Here is a 13,300-nt window from a genome sequence, read left to right on the forward strand (position 1 = left end):
CTCTTACCCGCTATAATCTCTACTTAAACATGGTGCTCAACGCTATATATTATTTCCCAATGATGTATGGCTATCTTATGATGTTTGAGTAGATCGGTTTTGTCCGATGGGTTAATTGATGATCGTGATTGGTTTGAGTTGCATGCTTTATTATTGGTGCTGTCCTATTGTTCCCTCCGTGTCGCGCAAGCGTGAGGGATTCCCGCTGTAGGGTTTGCAATATGTTTATGATTTGCTTATGGTGGGTTGCGTGAGTGACTGAAACACAAACCCGAGTAAGTAGGTTGTTTGCGTATGGGATAAAAGGGGACTTGATACTTTAATGCTATGGTTGGGTTTTACCTTAATGAATCTTTAGTAGGTGCGGACGCTTGCTAGAGTTCCAATCATAAGTGCATATGATCCAAGTAGAGAAAGTATGTTAGCTTATGCATCTCCCTCAAATAGAATTACAACAGTGATTACCGGTCTAGTTATCGATTGCCTTGGACAAATAACTTTCTCGTAACAAAAAGCTCTCTACTAATATTTACTTTATTGCATCTTTATCTAAACAGACCCTACTTCTTATTTACGTGTTCTTTATTATCTTGCAAACCTATCCTATCACACCTACAAAGTACTTCTAGTTTCATACTTGCTCTAGGTAAAGCGAATGTCAAGCGTGCGTAGAGTTGTATCGATGGTCGATAGAACTTGAGGGAATATTTGTTCTACCTTTAGCTCCTCATTGGGTTCGACACTCTTACTTATCGAAAACTGTTGCGATCCCATATACTTGCGGGTTATCAAGACCTTTTTTCTGGCGCCGTTGCCGGGGAGTCATAGCGTGGGGTGAATATTCTCGTGTGTGCTTGTTTGCTTTATCACTAAGTAATTTTTATTTGCTGTTCTTAGTTGTTTTCTATCTTTAGTTATGGGTAGGAAATGCAAAATACCAAAAAAATTACTTGTACCTACTGCGCCAATGGTTGAAGAACCACTCAAAATCTATCACACTACTGAAGCTTTTTTACTTGGATCATCTTTGATCCCTATGTGCTTGTGCTGAAACCCCAACTAGCATAGTTGAGGGCAAATCTTTAGATGAGCATGCTTTTTATGTGCGACACCGTATATCTGAAAAAGGGAAACTATTATGGGATCAAATTCAATGTTTGCAATGCTATGCTTGGAATTTATGTGAATTATATGATGTTACTTGTTGTTCTGAAAACCCTAAGAAACACCTTCCCTAACAATGTGAGTTTGATAATGGAATCTTATCTTCGTATGCTAAGGGTGTTTATAATTACTATGATGTTCAACAAATTGAAGAATTTGTTGCTTTTAAGGGTTCTATTGAAATTGCTTCTTTGATTGAAAATATGATGCTACTCTTTACAAATCTGAAAGTTTTGCCATACTTGAATATTGTTATGATAATTATGCTTCTAATGCCTATGTTAAACCATATATTGAGAAATTCTCTGCTATCCAAGAAGATACTAATATTTTGCAGGAAGCTATGGAAGACGAAATTGATGAAATTGTGAGCTCATTGGATGAAAAAGATGATGAGGAGAGCGAAGAACAAAAGGAGGAAGAGCGGATACGCTGTCCACATTCTAATGAGAGTAACTCTTCAACTCATATATTGTTTAATTCCCCATCGTGCTTACCGAAGGATTATTGCTATGATGATTGTTATGATCCCGTTGATTCTCTTGAATTACCCCTTTTTGATGATGCTTGCTATGCTTGTGGCCAAGATGCCAATATGAATTATGCTTATGGAGATGAACTTGCTATAGTTCCTTATGTTAAACATGAAATTGTTGCTATTGCACCCACGCATGATAGCCGTATTACCTTTTTGAATTCTCCCTACTACACTTTATCGAAGAAGTTTGTGCTCATTAAGGATTATATTGATGGGTTGCGTTTTATTACTACACATGATGATTTTGATAGATATAATATGCATGTGCTTGCTGCTCCTACTTGCAATTATTATGAGAGAGGAACTATATCTCCACCTCTCTATGTTTCCAATATGATAAAATTGCAAGAAACTGTTTATACTATGCATTGGCCTTTACTATGTGTGCATGAATTATTCTTTTATGACATGCTGATGCATAGGAAGATAGTTATACTTCGTTGTTGCATGATATATGTTACTTTGTGATCACTACTAAATTACAAATCATTGTTAATTAAAATTGGCTTTGATATACCTTGGGATCCGGGTGGATTCATTACTTGAGCACTATATGCCTATCTTAATGGCTTTAAAGAAAGCGCTGCCAGTGAGACAACCCGGAAGTTTTAGAGAGTCATTTATTTCTATTGAGTGCTTTCATATAGTTTAAAAATACAAAAATAAAGAGGGGAACCTAAAAACTTTTCAAAAAGGAAAGTGAAAGTGAGAAAGACAAGCATTGTTGAAGTGGGAGCTAGCCTTGAACTTTGTTCATGCTCACGGAAACTTTGTGAATCTTGATTACAGAAACTTAAAAAAATAATAATTATCCCCTTGTACAATTCCATTGTATTATAAAAATAATGTGCCAAGGTTTGCCTTTAGGATGTTTACAATGCTTGTTGGTTTGTACGGTGCAGGACAGAAACTTTTGGCTGTAGTGCATGATTTTACATTTTTAACTGGAACGTCAATTGGTTCTGATTCCTTTTTCACTGTCTTGATGTACAACTTGTTTAGTTTTCCTAATTTTGGTAGAATTTTTGGGGTACCAGAAGTATGGTGGATGTTCAGATTGCTACAGACTGTTCTGTTTTTGACAGATTCTGTTTTTGATGCATAGTTTGCTTGTTTTGATGAATCTATCAATTTATATCAGTGGATTAAGCCATGGAAAAGCTGTATTACAGTAGAAACAATGCAAAAACAAAATATGAATTGGTTTGCAACAGTACTTAGAGTGGTGATTTGCTTTATTATACTAACGGATCTTACCGAGTTTTCTGTTAAAGTTTTGTGTGGATGTAGTGTCTAATCGAGGATGTCTCGATATGAGGAAAAGGAAGAGAGGTAAGAGCTCAAGCTTGGGGATGACCGAGGCACCCCAAGTAAATATTCAGGGAGACTCAAGTGTCTAAGATTGGGGATGCCCCGGAAGGCATCCCCTCTTTCTTCAACAAGTATCGGTATGTTTTCGAATTCGTTTCGTTCATGCATTATGTGCAAGTCTTGGAGCGTCTGTTGCATTTATTTTTCACATTTATTTTATGCACCATGCTGGTATGAAATAGTACTTGGTTGATTTATAGAATGCTCATTGAACTTCACTTAGATCTTTTGAGTATGGCTTTATAGAATGCTTCGTGTGCTTCACTTATACCATTTGAAGTTTGGATTGCCTGTTTCTCTTCACATAGAAAACCGCCATTTGTAGAATGCTCTTTTGCTTCATTTATATTTGTTAGAGCGTGGACATATCTTTTGTAGAAAGAATTAAACTCTCTTGCTTCACTTATATCAATTTAGAGAGATGACAGGAATTGGTCATTCACATGGTTAGTCATAAAATCCTACATAAACTTGCAGATTGCTTGTGACACCCCAAAATTTTTAACCTTGTTTTATTAATTAAAATTTTGCCTAGAAACTAAAACTTTTATTTTCTGTATTTTCCTTCCGATTTCGGAACCATTCTTCCCTTTATTTTTATGGAGTTTTTACCTCAAGTGAAAAGCTTCCCAATTTTATTGGACTCTCTTATCCTCTCAAATAAAACAATTCTTTTATCAGTAGGATTATTTGCATAATTATTTACCCTGATGCCTTATTTCTGTAAAAATGATTTTTCTAAGCTTCAAGGCCTCTTTTACATTGCAACCCTTTGAAAAATTCATTTAAAAATTCCACCAAAATTTGGAGAGGTCATGAGATGTTTATAAAACATTTTTATGCAAAAACATATCTCATTCCTTGGATAGTTTGAGCTCTACACCCAATTTTATTTTCTGGTCCAGTGGGCAATTTTGCACTGCAACTCATTTAAATACTTCTTTCTAGCCTCCACCAAAATTATGGGATGTTAGTAGCAGCATATGATTCAACTTTATGCAAAAACCCAATGATGTTATTTGAAAGATTTGAGTGAATCATCCTCATCTTCATTCTGGTGCAACTTGGTGATTTGCACTACAACCATTTGCTAACTTGCTCCTCTACCCATGACCTTTCTCCTACTTGTTGTCCTCCATGCTAAACCCCTAAGTCTAGGAGCATGCACCCATTGGATCATTTTTGGTTCATGAAATGATGCCATTCACCTCCTGTCCAGAATTGAAGTTCTTCAAAACTTGCACTAGCAAGTTTGTGCTTTTCACAAACTAACCTCACCACCCTCTCTTCCATCTAAAGAGACCCCACTCTGGAAGTTTTGGCCACCCCAAGAGATGCCTAGGTGCATGTGGCATTCTGTCGAGCACCCTGTAGGCATGACCAGTTTTGACATGAGTCTTAGCTTGCACTGTGATCTTGCTTCCCTTGCCTAACTACCTTGTCCAATATACTCCTAGCTACTCATAACCTAGGTCTGCTAATTCCCAGCCTCACCCGAGACCTCTAGCACGCCCTGACATTTCATCGAGCACATCCCATGCATGCTTTGGGCGCGAGCAGAGCGCGCGTTTTGCACGTGCCGCGCCTGAGCCACCACGTCGCGCCCCTGGTTTTGCCCACGCCACAGAGCCGCGCCACACACTCCCCTTCTCACCAGAACGCGCCAAGCAGCCCTGGTGCCCTGCAGCACCGCCGTCAGAGCCCTTGGTGGCACGCCGGCGTCCGCAGCGCGCCTCAGCCAGGTCGGTGCCGCCCAGGCCTCTCCCGCTCGCCACCTGCCCCTGGAACAGCTCATCCTCATCCTCTCGAGTGTCCTCTAGCTCTCGTCGTTGCCACGACGCCCTGACGCTACAGGGAGGCGGTTCGCCGACGAACTTATCCGGCCGCCGCTAACCGACCTCGTTGCGGTATCTAAGGAGGCCCCCGAACCCATTCGAGCACGGAGGCAACCTCAGGCCACCTTCATGGCACCCCCACAGCCTGCAATCGTCGGAGGGAGGCCTTCTTCCCCATCTCCGGCAACCGTAGCCGCCGCCACTGCCCCGGCCATTCCGGCGCCACCAGAGCCTCCCCCTCTCCACTCTCTTCACCAGAAACTCCCTCTCCCCCTCGTGAATCCATCCCCCTGCTCGATTTTGATCGGGACTCATTGCGGGAGAAAAATCACTTTGCCCGACGACCACCGTCCGCTGCGAAGCTCACCGCCGGCAGCTCCGTCCACCCCAGAGACCATATCAACCACCGGAGTGACCGTCTTGATCCCCTGAGCACGCGGATGGCCTCCGTTCTCCGAACGGTGCCGTCATTCGCCGGCGAGCCTCGCCGGAGCTCCGCCTCTGTTTCGGCCGGAGGAGGCGACGCGCGCGTGGACTGGTCAAACCTGACCAGTGGGCCAGGCGGGTCCACTGTCAGCGACCCAGTGCCGATCCATGCGGGCATAAGTGGAAACGTATTTTTAGAATACGCCTTCGACGTGGTCAGTCCAAATCGTTTTTCTTTTTCTGTTTTATTTTCTTTTTAAAAACAGATTTTGACCACAACTTTGACTGCCTGTAACTTTTTAATGACAACTCCAAATGAATTGATTCTTTTTCCCTACCTCTCTCAAATTTAATCTAGTTTATTTTAAGATTTATTTGAAATTTTTTGAAACAACTTTTTGTGCTGTTTTTGAATTTGTGTGTTAATTCAAATTTATTTAAAATAGGACTTTGCAGAGAGAGAAGAAAACTTTCAAAAGTTTTGGAGTGCACCCTGCCTTTCCACACATTGAAGGCAAGCATTCTGAACCCTGGCATAGTATTTTTGCATGAATTGTTTGACACGATCATGACACCACCTCAATACATGGAACTCGTTATTTTATGTGGTGATGTGATCGTTTGCATGAATGTTTATTGAAAATTTCCTTGCTGTTGGAAATGGATATGCTTGTGATGATGATCATCCTTGTATGCCTTTTGTGCCTACTGGAAGGAAAACGGGAAAGTCTCTGTCTTGGGTATACCTGAGCTTGTCCCTAGTTCCTCGTCGGGACGAGTGTGTTCGGCATGGCATGATGGGTATGATGAGTGGTGACTCTGTCTGTATGAAATATATTCGATATGCTAATCATGCAGGGAATACTTAAAACCTCCTGAGTCGACCATAGATCGAGTCTTGTTCCAGTAACCCCCACACTTGTTTCGTGCTACCACTTGTCCCTACCACAGGTAGGGTACGGTTCAGTAAATTGTCAACCCCTTTCTAGCACACACCGTACAGAGGGGCCGAGATGAGGGTACCAAGGCCATGGATTAAAGCCAGTCATCCGGTCAGGGGGCATGGGTGTTTCAGTTGTAGCCGAGAGGGTAGCTTCCCTAGTTTTGCGCGCGGTATAAATTTTGTGATCCCATGCTAATCGAGGTTGTAGCCTCCCCACTTAGAGTTTTGCTTAACGAGTGTCGTGGGTGATTCCAGACACCGGTAAGTTAAGCTGGTGTGTGCAAGTCAGGTGCGTTTTCAATTAAAAGACCGTAGACGGAATTAGTCCCGATGGACTAAAGGAACCTATTACTCGTGGGTAAAGAGTACACCCTCTGCAAAGATTAAACCTATTCGAATAGCCGTGTCCATGGTTAAGGACTACAGTCTGGGTGGGTCAAGTGTCGGTCTTAGTGTCGGTCTTCGGAGGAGAACTACTAAACTAGAACCCGGATCATGACTGATGACTTGTGATGATTATGTTTATTATGGACTAACCCTTTATATTATTTGAATTATTGAACATCCCTGGGACGGTTCTACCTCCTGGATATTCACTGTGATTATTTATAAGCCCTTTATGTGGTGTCGCTAAGACGCCCGACTGTGGTATGCTTGTTATTTATTTACTTTATAAGCCCTTTATGTGGTGTCGCTGAGACGCCCGACTGTGGCATGCTTGTTATTTATTTACTTTATAAGCCCTTTATGTGGTGTCGCTTAGACGCCCGACTGTGGCATGCTTGTTATTTATTTACTTTATAAGCCCTTTATGTGGTGTCGCTGAGACGCCCGACTGTGGCATGCTTGTTATTTATTTACTTTATAAGCCCTTTATGTGGTGTCGCTGAGACGCCCGACTATGGCATTGCTTGTTATTTAATTTCTTTATAAGCCCTTTATGTGGTGTCACACAGACGCCCGACTGCGGCATTTTATTTCCACTCCATTATTGCATATCATGTTGCACATAAATAACCTGCTTGCATGCATAAAAGATCTTTATTTATGACTAACGATGTGATTATAGAACATTTCAGTGCATGATTATCATTTATATTATACCCGTGTTCATAATGTTTGCGAGTACATTCAAAGTACTCACTGGCTTGTCCCTGGCTATTGTCTTGGCCAGATTTCCTGCACGGAGAGGAGCGACGCGATGACAGCCCCGGAACCTAAGCAGTGGTGGTAGCAGCCTCGCAAAGATAGGAGTTAACCTGGTCAGCTGTTCCTGTTGGAAATGGAGTTCCATAGACACTGATGATTCAAAAACCGCTTCCGCCATCAACCACTAGAACCATTTGTTGTACTCACAGACCAGAATGGTCTTGTACTACACATTTTGCTTTTGCTTGGAAATTCTATATCAAGTCGGTGTCTCATCAGCTAACAGTAATCCTGGGGCTGGTGAGCACAACGGCCATTTTCTGGAAACTAATACCCGGAAAACCCGGCCGTGACATCGCTGAATATGATATGTTTGATTCCTTGCAATAGTTTTGTGATATAAATGTGGTGATATTAGAGTCATGCTAGTGGGTGATTGTGGATTAGTAGAAATACTTGTGTTGAGGTTTGTGATTCCCGTAGCATACACGTATGGTGAACCGCTTTGTGATGAAGTTGGAGCACAATTTTATTTATTGAATGTCTTTCTTATGAGTGGCGGTCGGGGACGAGCGATGGTATTTTCCTACCAATCTATCCCCCTAGGAGCATGCGCGTAGTACTTTGTTTTCAATGGCTTTTAGATTTTTGCAATAAGTATATGAGTTCTTTATGACTAATGTTGAGTCCATGGATTATACGCACTCTCACCCTTCCATCATTGCTAGCCTCTTCGGTACCGTGCATTGCCCTTTCTCACCTCGAGAGTTGGTGCAAACTTAGCCGGTGCATCCAAATCCCGTGATACGATACGCTCTATCACACATAAGCCTCCTTATATCTTCCTCAAAACAGCCACCATACCTACCTATCATGGCATTTCCATAGCCATTCCGAGATATATTGCCATGCAACCTCCATCATCATCATATACATGACTTGAGCATTCATTGTCATATTGCCTTGCATGATCGTAAGATAGCTAGCATGATGTTTTCATAGCCTGTCCGTTTTTTGATGTCATTGCTATGCTAGATCGTTGCACATCCCGGTACATTGCCGGAGGCATTCATATAAAGTCATATCTTTGTTCTAGATATTGAGTTTTAAGTAAATAAAAGTGTGATGATCATCATTATTAGAGCATTGCCCCAGTGAGGAAAGGATGATGGAGACTATGATTCCCCCACAAGTCAGGATGAGTTTCCGGACTTTATGAAAAATAAAAGAGGCCAAAGAAGCCCAAAAAAAAGAGGCCAAAGAAGCCCACCAAAAAGAAAGAAAAAAAGAAAAAAATGAGAGAAAGAGAGAAGGGGCAATGTTACTATCCTTTTACCACACTTGTGCTTCAGAGTAGCACCATGTTCTTCACATAGAGAGTCTCTTGAGTTATCACTTTCATATACTAGTGGGAAGTTTTCTTTATAGAACTTGGCTTGTATATTCCAATGATGGGCTTCCTCAAAATGCCCTAGGTCTTCGTGATCAAGCAAGTTGGATGCACATCCACTTAGTTTCTTTTGTTGAGCTTTCATATATTTATAGCTCTAGTGCATCCGTTGCATGGCAATCCCTACTCACTCACATTGATATCTATTGATGGGCATCTCCATAGCCCGTTGATACGCCTAGTTGATGTGAGACTTTCACCCTTTTTATCTTCTCCTCATAACCTCCACCATCATATTCTATTCCACCTATAGTGCTATATCCATGGCTCACGCTCATGTATTACGTGAAAGTTGAAAAAGTTTGAGATTATTAAAGTATGAAACAGTTGCTTGGCTTGTCATCGGGGTTGTGCATGATTAAATACTTTGTGTGATGAAGATAGAGCAACAGCCAGACTATATGATTTTGTAGGGATAACTTTCTTTGGCCATGTTGTTTTGAAAAGACATGATTGCTTTATTGGTATGCTCGAAGTATTACTGTTTTTATGTCAAATGATAGACTATTGCTTTGAATCACTCGTGTCTTAATATTCATGCCATGATTAGACATATGATCAAGATTATGCTAGGTAGCATTCCACATCAAAAATTATCTTTTTTATCATTTACCTACTCGAGGACGAGCAGGAATTAAGCTTGGGGATGCTAATACCTCTCCGTCGTATCTATAATTTTTGATTGTTCCATGCCAATATTATTCAACTTTTATATACTTTTGGTAACTTTTTATACTAGTTTTTGGGACTAACATATTGATCCAGTGCCCAGTGCCAGTTCCTGTCTGTTGCATGCTTTTTGTTTCGGAGAAACCCAATATCAAACGGAGTCCAAACGGGATAAAAACGGACGGAGATTTTTTTGGAATATTTATGATTTTTGGGAAGTAAAATCAACGCGAAACGGTGTCCGGGGTGGCCACGAGACAGGGGGCGCGCCCTCCCCCCTGGGCGCGGCCTGGGCTCTCGTGGGCCACCCATAAGGCGGTTGATGCTCTTATTTTGGCGCAAGAAAGCTAATTTTATGAGAAAGATCTGGGCAAAAGATTCACCCCAATCGGAGTTACGGATCTCCAAATATAAAGGAAACGGTGAAGGAGTAGAATCTGAGAATGCGGAAACAGAGAGATAGATCCAATCTTGGAGGGGCTCTTACCCCTCCCACACCATGGGAGCCAAGGACCAGAGGGGAAACCCTTCTCCCATCTAGGGAGGAGGTCAAGGAAGAAGAAGAAGAAGGGGGGCTCTCTCCCCCTTGCTTCCGGTGGCGCCGGAACGCTGCCGGGGGCCATCATCATCACCGCGATCTTCACCAACAACTTCACTGCCTTCATCACCAACTCTTCCTCCGTCTATGCAGCGGTGTAACCTCTGTCTTACCCGCTGTAATCTCTACTTAAACATGGTGCTCAACGCTATATATTATTTCCCAATGATGTATGGCTATCTTATGATGTTTGAGTAGATCGGTTTTGTCCTATGGGTTAATTGATGATCGTGATTGGTTTGAGTTGCATGTTTTATTATTGGTGTTGTCCTATTGTGCCCTCCGTGTCGCCCAAGCGTGAGGGATTCCTGCTATAGGGTTTGCAATATGTTTATGATTTTCTTATGGTGGGTTGCATGAGTGACTGAAACACAAACCCGAGTAAGTAGGTTGTTTGCGTATGGGATAAAAGGGGACTTGATACTTTAATGCTATGGTTGGGGTTTACCTTAATGAATCTTTAGTAGTTGCGGATGCTTGCTAGAGTTCCAATCATAAGTGCATATGATCCAAGTAGAGAAAGTATGTTAGCTTATGCCTCTCCCTCAAATAGAATTACAACAGTGATTACCGATCTAGTTATCGATTGCCTTGGACAAATAACTTTCTCGTAACAAAAAGCTCTCTACTAATATTTACTTTATTGCATCTTTATCTAAACAGCCCCTACTTCTTATTTACGTGTTCTTTATTATCTTGCAAACCTATCATATCACACCTACAAAGTACTTCTAGTTTCATACTTGTTCTAGGTAAAGCGAACATCAAGCGTGCGTAGAGTTGTATCGATGGTCGATAGAACTTGACGGAATATTTATTCTACCTTTAGCTCCTCGTTGGGTTCGACACTCTTACTTATCGAAAACTGTTGCGATCCCGTATACTCGCGGGTTATCAGCGTGACCGGACCAGTCTGCTGCATCAACAACGCGGCAGAACCTCCATGCTGCTTCGGCGGCACGGCGAGACCTCCAGGCTGCTTCGGCAGTGCGGCGGGACATGTCGGCTGCTTTCGCGGCTAAGCGGGACATCTGTCATGCTTCCGCTTCCATGCTCACCTCTCTGTGGTGGTAATCTCTCGACCGAGAACTCAATCTGGCCATGGCAGGCGCAAGAGAACGATGCTTAATGACTTGTTTGCTTTTGTGGGTGAGGAGGTGAGGAAGGAATGTGCAGTCATCTTGGCATAGTATAATATTTATAACTGAGTATTAATATGCTCCTAAGTGGGAAACCATTTAGGTTTTGATTGGTGTGAACAGGTTTTCAACTTGGAAGGTGACGGGATGCAGGCTCAAAATTTATTGATGTTTCTATAATTTCTAAGTGCGGCACTATTTCCGGATGGCGTAACGTGGGCACACTTTCTTGGCCGCGTACGTGGCGTTTGGTGCACCGCAATCGGTAATGTCAGCACACGTCTTGTTCCAAGAACCATGCGCGCTCATTATTACCATCGCGCACGCCTCTTTTAATTAGAATTTGTGCCCGTCTAGGGCACACACGTTGATCTATCTAACTATTTCTGTTTGTTGTGGCTAATCGCAAACAGTTCATTCGTGTGAAGTGTATGCCATCAATTGCAAACACCGTTGATCTGGCTGACCGTTTCTATTCTGTTGCCTAATCGCAAATAGTTAATCCATCTGAAGCGTATGCCCTCAATTGCACACACCTTTATCTAGCTCTCTGTTTTGTTTGTTCCTCCTCATCACAAACAGTTCATCCGAGTGAACAGTATGCTATGTATCGCACATGCCTTCATCTGGCTGCCTATTTCTGTTGTCCCTCCTCATCGCAAACAGTTAATTGAACTGAACCGTATGTCCTGCATCGCACACGCAACTAAAATCTGAACCGTGTTTGATGCATCCGTCATCGCAAATGTTTTAGGCATTTTTGACGGTTCTCTGACACCACCGTTTGCAATTATTGCATCACACACAGTTTCTTGAAGGGTCTTTGATCATAGTGTCACATTAGCAGCATCCTGCATTAGTGGGGGTTCCAGCCAATCATAACGCAACACACAATAGGCTTAGCGCACACTGTTTCTGAGATGAACCGTGTACAATAATGAATGAGCAAGATTGTAAGGGAAGCCAAATTTTGTTCGTCGTTTGTCATTGGGCTCTTAAAAACCACCGCACTGCATGGTTGTCCGGCCAGTCTGTCCCAGAGCTCTCTCCAAGCGTGGTTCGTGGCAGCGCGGTGCACAGTAACTGGTATAGAAGCGATGGCATCCTGCCGCGCCGAGTTCCTCGCCACCCGCGACCGCACACATGGTAATGAAGCAATGGCATATCGCAGCATTGAGTTCATGACCGCCAGCAGCCGCACAAGTGTCATGTTTTACAAGAATTTATTTCACCTAAGCAAGATTCTCTCTTGTTGCATAGGATCAAATCTGGCTATGCCAGCGAGGCAGGTTGACACTTGATTGCATTTCATAAACCGATGATTGTTCATCGGGTGTCACCTTTGCCTCGTTCATGTACAATGAATAATCCTGATACATTGAATAATCCATATGTAGTTCATATTGAAACCTCTAAAATTACTTGTACTTAGGAACGTAGGTATTTGTATTTTACATCATTTGTGCAATCTAAGTTTAGCTTCTAACATTTACTGGTTGCTTGTAGGTACATATATGAGCAGTACTGATCCATGCTTCGATCCCTTTTGCGTATGGGGCAGCGAGATATTCATGACCAAGTGTCAAGTGAGAAAACTAAGAAAGATTGTTAGGTGCCATGGAATATCACAGCCACCTATGGGACATTGGCCCCTTGTGATTCGGCAAGGGGGGGGGGGGTGATGTCTGTTAGAACTACGTCAGTATTTCCGCAAAGAGGAAGGGATGATGCAGTATAGAGACGGTAGGTATTTCCCTTAGTGATGAGACCAAGGTTATCGAACCAGTAGGAGAACCTCCTCACACCACGTAAACAACACCTGCACACACAAATAACAAATACTCGCAACCCGACGTGTTAAAGGGATTGTCAATCCCTTTCGGGTACGACGCCTCAAGATAGGCAAATAACATGAGGTAAAAGTGGTAGATAGGATAAATAGATCGTGGAACAAATAAATTGCTTCAAGGTATTTATGTATTTTTGGTTTAATAGATCTGAAAATAAATCGCAAAGGC

Source organism: Triticum dicoccoides, chromosome 4B, assembly GCF_002162155.2.
Source record: "Triticum dicoccoides isolate Atlit2015 ecotype Zavitan chromosome 4B, WEW_v2.0, whole genome shotgun sequence".
Lineage (NCBI taxonomy): Eukaryota > Viridiplantae > Streptophyta > Magnoliopsida > Poales > Poaceae > Triticum > Triticum dicoccoides.